This window comes from Mastacembelus armatus, chromosome 4 (assembly GCF_900324485.2).
Source record: "Mastacembelus armatus chromosome 4, fMasArm1.2, whole genome shotgun sequence".
Classification (NCBI taxonomy): domain Eukaryota; kingdom Metazoa; phylum Chordata; class Actinopteri; order Synbranchiformes; family Mastacembelidae; genus Mastacembelus; species Mastacembelus armatus.
The window spans coordinates 23,017,898-23,025,846 of NC_046636.1; positions in this window are offsets into that span (position 1 = coordinate 23,017,898).

Sequence of the window (7,949 nt, forward strand, 5' to 3'; positions counted from 1 at the left end):
TCACTGAATTTATATAAAAAAGTCATGCTTTCTCTTGCATGAGGCTCACAGGACAGGCTTTATTTGTCTGCATCTGACATTTTTGTTTTTCACTCCTCTTTCCCTATATCTCCTGACAAAGTTGACAGTGCAGTATATGCCTCCCTTGGGGGCCCAAGAACTTCACTTCCTGCCAGCTTATAGAACCAGACCGAACAAAAACAATTATTTGTATATAAGTTATCTTATTTGCTTTCCTCTGTGCAATTAAAACAAACCGCTACTGCCATTCAAATGAAACCACATCAGCAGACTGTGCTATGTGGGCAAAGAATGCAAGTACCGTACTAGTCAGAATTAAATTGCAAGTTTTTGTTCTTGGATCTCTGCTTTTCCATCCTCTGCGTGGTAACAGCAGCAGCAAGTTCATTGTAACCCAGTTTCACTTATGAAATCTTATGCTTAGAGAAACTATCAGCCTTTCCATCTCTCCCACATGCACTGAGGGGAGTCACTGCAGAAGATGGTGTTGAATAGCAATCATTTCAAGAGAAGGGAAGTCTTCTTTTCATCCCATCTCACTTTCTGTTACAATGCAGTAAAGTGAAAAGAGCAAAAGGAAAATGAGGGGGAAAACACATTATCCTCCTCTTAGTTTGGGAGCGATGATGAGGCTCCTTTCCAGCCTGCCCAGATTAGATCTGTCTGTGCGGCGTGACATGAGTCTCCTCTTGTGGCTAAATGGACTCTGAAGCAGAAGCTGCATTCCTCATTAGGAGAAGAATGACAGAGATGAAAGGAAATGAACTCAAATGACAAGTAGAGGGGCCAGTATTCTGTGCTTTTTTTCCACATAGCTCCCTCACACACATATTGAACCATTATGCCACCAAGAAACACACTGTGCTTTTGCAGAATTTTATGCAATCATGTTCGCTAATCAAAAGAAAGGAAATGAAATATCAGTAATCCCCCTCTCAGTTATGCTGGAAGTGATGCTTCCTTGATGACAATAATTACTCTGCAAATTCTGACAGTTGCGGGGGAAGAGAATCTGCATTTTCCTCAGAACCCAATGGTTCTCTGAGCTCTGTTAGTACAAGATGATAACAATACAGCAACTACAATAATTCAGTGAAAACGGCCATAAATGCTGATTATCAATTAGTACATTTGTACAAAGGTTAAACTCTGCTGTGTATACAGGAACAATGTCACAGAAGCTAGACTTAATCAACATCTTTTATTAGGTTTGGACAGATACTGTGTAACTGGGGTGTTTGTATACTAGCCTGTCCAATGCATTGATGCATAGCCGTGTGTAGGTCTGCATGAGTTAACATTTTAGTACAAATCATCATGTTTTCTCAGACTTACAGTGCTAAATCAAGTCCATAGTTATGCTCATTTGTTTGAAGTAAAAGTTGAAACATTGGGATGGATATATTTATTTTAGGGATTCTACTTTTAAGAGTTATGCTAGGATGCTGTAAATGATGAGATTTTGTGAGATTTATCTCTTTGAAAGTAGAAGTATTTCTGAAGTATTTCTGTATTTCTTGCTTGGTAGTAAACCGCTTAATTTCTCAAAGAAATATATCTGCTTTCTTAACTACTTTGCTTTTGTTGATCAAAATCTATAGAGCCTTAAGGGACCAAATCAATAAAAAAGTGTTGTTTTAGGGTTGTTTTTCCAATCTGTGAATAAATGAATGAAGCAAAAAAGTTCAAACTTGCCTTATTTCAAGTGAACAGTTGTTAATCAAGGCATGGGAATCCCAGACAAGGTACCTATCATGAATCTCATTTCTTTTTTCTCTGTTACACACCTCTTATTGATTTCCTTCCTCTCCTTATCACCTCCTCCTAATTACTTGGAGAGAAAAAACAAATCCAGACGGTAATATACAAAGGGAACACATAAAATGTCCACGTTCCTCTTCACGCCTTATTATCTATCTGACTGGTCTAGGTCTTAAACTGGAGGACAAAAGTTTAGCAAAGAGGCAATAGTGAAACACAATCACAACATGCTTTATCCTTGATGTGGAAAACAAAACTATAGGAACTATACATTTAAACACAGTGATAATTATGTGGGCTAATCTGTGACTCTAAGGATCAGCCTGTACACATTTGACATAAGTGAAAATCGGTCAGGACCATTGTTGTCCCCCCACACTGGACTGAAAACCTGTCTGTCCTAGAAAAGGAAGAGGCTTGATATCCTTCCACTATGGAGCTAATGCCATGCATTTACAGAAAGGCACAGGTCGGATCCAGACACCCTCTCAATTCAACATCAAGAGTGTGTGGGCTCCTACTAGTGCTGAGGTGTACTAAACTGTGCAGTTGCTTAACAGGAAGACAGAAAAAAATAATTAAACTGAATTTTAATTAGCTAGCTCTAACACCTAACGAAATGTGCAATGACTAACAGGAGAACTACTGGAGGCACAGCTCTGCGTGAATGTGTGGGTTTGAGCACTACACTACGTACACTAACAGAAGACTCCTCCACATCAGTCAAAGTCACACTCTCCAATGAGCTGAGCTGTATGCAATGTAACAGACATGGATTGATCCACATCAATGCAAAGCTTGATTCTTCCTGTAGAGGAACAGGCTTTTCACAGCAGAAGCTGCAGAGCACCTTATCCAAGTCTGGTATACTGCCAACCCACCAATCACAACTATATATCACAGTCAAGGTGAAGCAAGCTGAGGCGAGTTGGTAGATGAGATGGAAGAGAGCAGGGATTGTGCTCCTGATGCAGAAAAGAAAGTCACAAACACACAGTAGATGTGCATGTTTGACATTCAGTTTAGCACATTACATTGAACAAGGACTGGATTTAAAATGTAGAGCTACAATACATGTTAGTGCACTAGTTATATTTTTGTGACAAACATGTTGCAGTTAGTTTAAACTATTAACAACAATAGTCAATTAATAAAATATCTATTAAACTTCACTATAGAAGAAAATGGCCAAAATGTTAAAACTAAGGCACTAAGACTTATGTCAACTCAAACTGAGTAATTCAGCATAGCTGTAGCCTGTATTTCCTCAGGCTATATCATTTCATATAATTTATTCACTTGGAAAAATAAATTTCAGCAGATGTATTGTCCTCTATGAAATCACAGTCAGTCTACTGATTTAATACACATCACTTTGCATTTTGACAAACTGCTTTTGTGCAGCGCAGTCTAAAACAACCTACTTTCATTACGGTTAGGGATGTGAGGCTTTTGGGGGATCTGAAAAAGGGGGACAGAGATGGATTCAGACTCTCTCCACTGTGTTTCACTCTTGCATCACTCTTTGCTGTCTGTCAGCCAATCACTGAGCTAGACATCTCAGCACTCAGCCAGTTGGGAGATTGTTGAGGGGGTTTCCTTCAGTATGTGAAGCTACGTCATCATCTGTGCAGTGTGGCAAATCCAGCAAAACAGCCTTTGAGGCGCTTCACATATCCACTTCCAACTCTCTGACAAAACATCAGTTTCAAGGTGACATAAAACCTCCATGCATCCTTTCAGTTGGTGCATTAAAATAAGGGCTGCATTTAAATCTTGCATATGTTAGATCTTGTGGAGGGTCTCTGAAAAAAAATATCTAGGACATATTCTATTTTCCTATTTTTTCTAAATATAGTTATGTACCACAAAAACCTTGCATCATGTAGTATTCTAGCATAATAGTAACGTTTTGTTTCTGGGTCCCTGCACAAAATATAATGAAGCTGCAGCCTACATAGTGTGCTAAAGACATGAAATGCTTCAGCTGTCACATTTCATTACTGTTGGATGCAGTTACTTAACGCTGTAACTTAAGCTACTCCATTCACAACTAAATATTCAATTCAAAAATTCATACAGTATGGAACCACAAATAGTGATGGCGATGGTGTTCCCTGTTGTGTGCCCTTGCTTCACACACCCACCCACACATTGAACATTTAAGGTCTACCTTACACACATGAATAAACACATATTTGCCTCTGCAATCCCCGCCACCTCCCCTCCCGCTCTGCCTCCAATGTAAGACGACTCTTAAGGAGATGCTTAATATTCAGGGATGTTTCTGAAAGGAAACCCCCATCCTTCCTCCCTCCTTGTCACTCCCCTTCGCCACCACCTGTTTCTTCTGTTCCCCTTCCACCCACACATTCCCCTCCTTCCTCACCTCCCTTTCTGTGTCTCTGTCTCTCTCTCTCACCAGATTGCTTTTTAACGGAGTAGCTCTAGAATGTGCAAAAAATGCCGATGACTCACTGGGTTCCACTTTGCTCACGATTTGACGACTATTCTGTTTCTCACTTATTATATGTGGCTAAATAAATGTGATGCCAAAAGCTGATAAGTGTGAAATAATGTTGACTGGGCAGACCTTAGCTGTGTGCAAAGCTAAAAAGGGCTTTACTACTACAGTGTTGTTTTGTGAATCACATAAGGAAATAATAGCCAAATTATTGTAGATTTTTTGTATTTGTCTACTTGTGACGCACAAAATATGAACAAAAGGCAGTTCCATTAATAGAAAAATCTCAATAACAGCAGTCTCTTCCATTAGACGTATAGCAAATGCAAATATTCTTTATTCCTTTACCAAACACATCAAGTGCCTTACGATGTGCTGCTAAATATACCAGGGAGAGAAGGAGGGAAAGAAAGAAAAGGGGAAATTAAAGAGGAATACAAGCAGACTGCAGACTGTGTGAGATGAATGGGCTGGTATACATCAAAACAAAATATACTAAAGAAAGTACAGAGAGTAAGAGCAGGAGAACACCCTAGAAATCTGATTATGCAGCATGTCCTTCCCACGCAGTCCACCTACGCTCTCTCTCTCTGCACCTCCTCCTCATCCTTCTCTTCCTCCTCGCTCAGGATCCTGCTCTCTGCAACACCCCCCCCCCCCCTCTCTTTTCCATTCTCAGCTGCGTCATCCAGCTCTTCATTGTGTGTGCACCCCCACCCTCCTCCCACCTCTCTTGGGATGGAGGAAAACTCGCCACTGCTTAGCTTTGTTATTACATGCAGACTGAAGCTTTTGGGCTATTTGTTACAGCCGCTACACTTCATGATGGCTTTAAGAAAACAAAAACACCCACACACATGCAGGCATCATTCCTCACACCAGGTATCATTTATTTATCAGCCTGTAAAACCTTTTTTACCTGCAGTCATGTGTTTCATTAAAGCTTGGTGAAATCACCCAGCCTTTTAGATATTCAAGGATTACATCTTCATTTGTGTGTTAAATGCATTTTACTGCCCGACGATGACAGAGACAATAGTTAGGAGGTAATATACTCTATTTGGCCATATTGTATTTGTATATACCAACACCAATGTGTTGTTGGGGGTTTCCTTGCCTGTCCTGTGTGTAGTCACTGCACTTTGAGTCAAAACAACCTATTGTTCAGACCTTTCACTGGTCCTGTGGAGTGATTCTCCATTGGCCAGTTGTTGACCTGTCTCACAGTCTGTGGCCTGAGTTTAGCCGAACGTAGTGACCACACTGATCTCACCAGTCCTCCTTAAGACAACCTGGGTAGAGACACAGGGTCAGCAATGAGGCAAATTAAAGAGTGACTCACCACAAACATGCAATCCAAAGCATCAACACTGATGTCAACACTAGCCCAAGGATGTGACTGAAGCGCTATGACTCAAATTATCCTCCTCTTTAAAACATCAATACTTGTCCAGGTCACGTAGCGCTTTAGGAACTGAAGGAAAAGCGTAAGGTTGCTGAAGCAACTAGGTGAATAGAAACAGTTTTTTCTATTCCGATTATATTTTTTATTATATATCACCAGTCATCACAGGCCTGATAAAAGCAAAACAAGATGGATTGCTATGAGATTTGGTACACATAGTCATGACCCACCACAGGATGAATTTCAGTAACCGAAGTTTTTAATTTTCAACATCTAATCTTTTATCTTACACGATTGTCAGTTTGCACAATACTTTATTTTATGGCCAAATACCTGCAAAACTAATAGTATTCCCACACTGAAATGGTGAACATCATAACCATGTTAGCACTGTCACCGATGGACACGCGTTACCATAGCTCAGTCTTGTGGATAGGATTACTCCAATGTGAAAGAAGGTTAAAAATAAGCCAATCTTTATTAGTGTTAAGGTGTCTGTTAAGGTGTGTTAAACTTGTCTAAGTTGTCATACAAAGGTTTTGATGTAATTACATTCCTGACAACAGGACAGCAGGAAGCAGCTGTGGACCACCTCAACTTCAAGTAGCCTCTAAAAGCTCTTTTTCACTTTTCCAACATAACATGTCTTCATCTGAGCTGTGTGTCAATGAAGTGACAATGAGGCATTCATGATTCATTTCTAAAGCCAGTGGCTAATGTAGGGAAATGCAGCTGTAAATGTTCTGAGCTTTAATAAAGGGAAAACAGGAATAGTAGGCTAATCAAATGGGAAAAAAAGCAAAAACGCCTATTTTTGCAATTTCTGCTCTTTTAATCTGAGCTAACGAGTTTTTGGAAGAAAATGAGTGTTGATGCTCCTTCATCTCTTCTCACACCACCCGCCTCCCTCACAGTGTGCTTCTCAGCTGTGCGTTTACTGATTAGCCTGATCCATAAATAAGTAATCAAAGCCAGAGCAGCGACATGCCGCTCGACCTTATTATCAGCCTGCTCGATCGGTCACACACACATCACAAATGCACACGTGGTGTCACACACTGACACACACTCTGCGCCTTTCTAAATGAACTATATTAGAGAACACCTGTGAAAAACAGAGAGACACAATTTCAGTTTCTCTCCTTTTCTGACAGGAACAGTCAGAATAACAAAGAAAGGGGTGGAAAGTGTGTGTGTGTGTGTGTGTGTGTGTGTGTGTGTGTGTGTGTGTGTGTGTGTGGGTGTGTGTGTGCGCGTGTGAAGAGGGGGAAACGTACAGTCAGTGCGGGTGTGACTAAACTGACTGCAGCAGAATGACTCACCCTGTTGCCATGGAAACCTAGGTACACGCTCGGTGGCTGGCGCGTGAGAATGTAACCAGGCTTTTCTCCAAATGACTGAGGGGAAAACAGCAGTTTATGGGCACACGCAGCGAAAATTAAAGCCTCTCTATCAAAAAAAGCGAGACATATCAACAGAAACTAAGACAAACTGTTCGGCTACAACCACACCTCTCTGCCTCACTCTCTGTGTGTTTGTGTGTCTCAGCATTGCAGTATGAAACCCGGCAGCTCCTTCTCCACCGTAGTGGACTGATGTGTGTGGGTGTTGAGCTTTAAAAGCCCTTGGTAAGTAAAAAACCATGTAGGATAAAGTCTGACCTCCTTTCACAAGATTTACATTTTATTACAAGCTGATGTTTTGCTTGGTCTGATTATTCATATGGTCTTCCTGTAAAAGCTTCCTATGAAACACATTTTCACTCATGTACATGTAGTACAATCTTTGATTTGTCACTTGACTGTCAGCTAATTTATTTTAAGGATGTCCTGTTCGCATTCAAATGTCAGTCCCTCTGAAAAAAATCCGAAATACATAACCCTGACACTTTTGCCCTAATAATTTGTGTACAGTTATGTTAAAATAATATGGGTTTATGTGTCCTCAATTTGAATTAGAAGAAGAAACAATCTAATTTCACACCACACACAAAAGACTCCGGTCTGACATGCTTAACCTACAACAAATCAGCTAAAGAAAGCGAATCAGACCATCCCGCACTTCGTGTCCTGCTGTGCTGAGGTACAGAAACAAAGAGAAGAGTGGTGGTCCTCATGCTTAATTAAATTGGGTCCTGTGTGGACACAGTTTCGGCTCCACTATGGAAAAATAAATGATCCAATTCAAAGGCTAACACAATAAAAACACAGAGACTAATAAATAATCAGAAATAATTTCCCCTGTGACCCCATAGACAGGTCTGACTTCAAGCAAAGGAAATTGTATACTGAAGTGCAG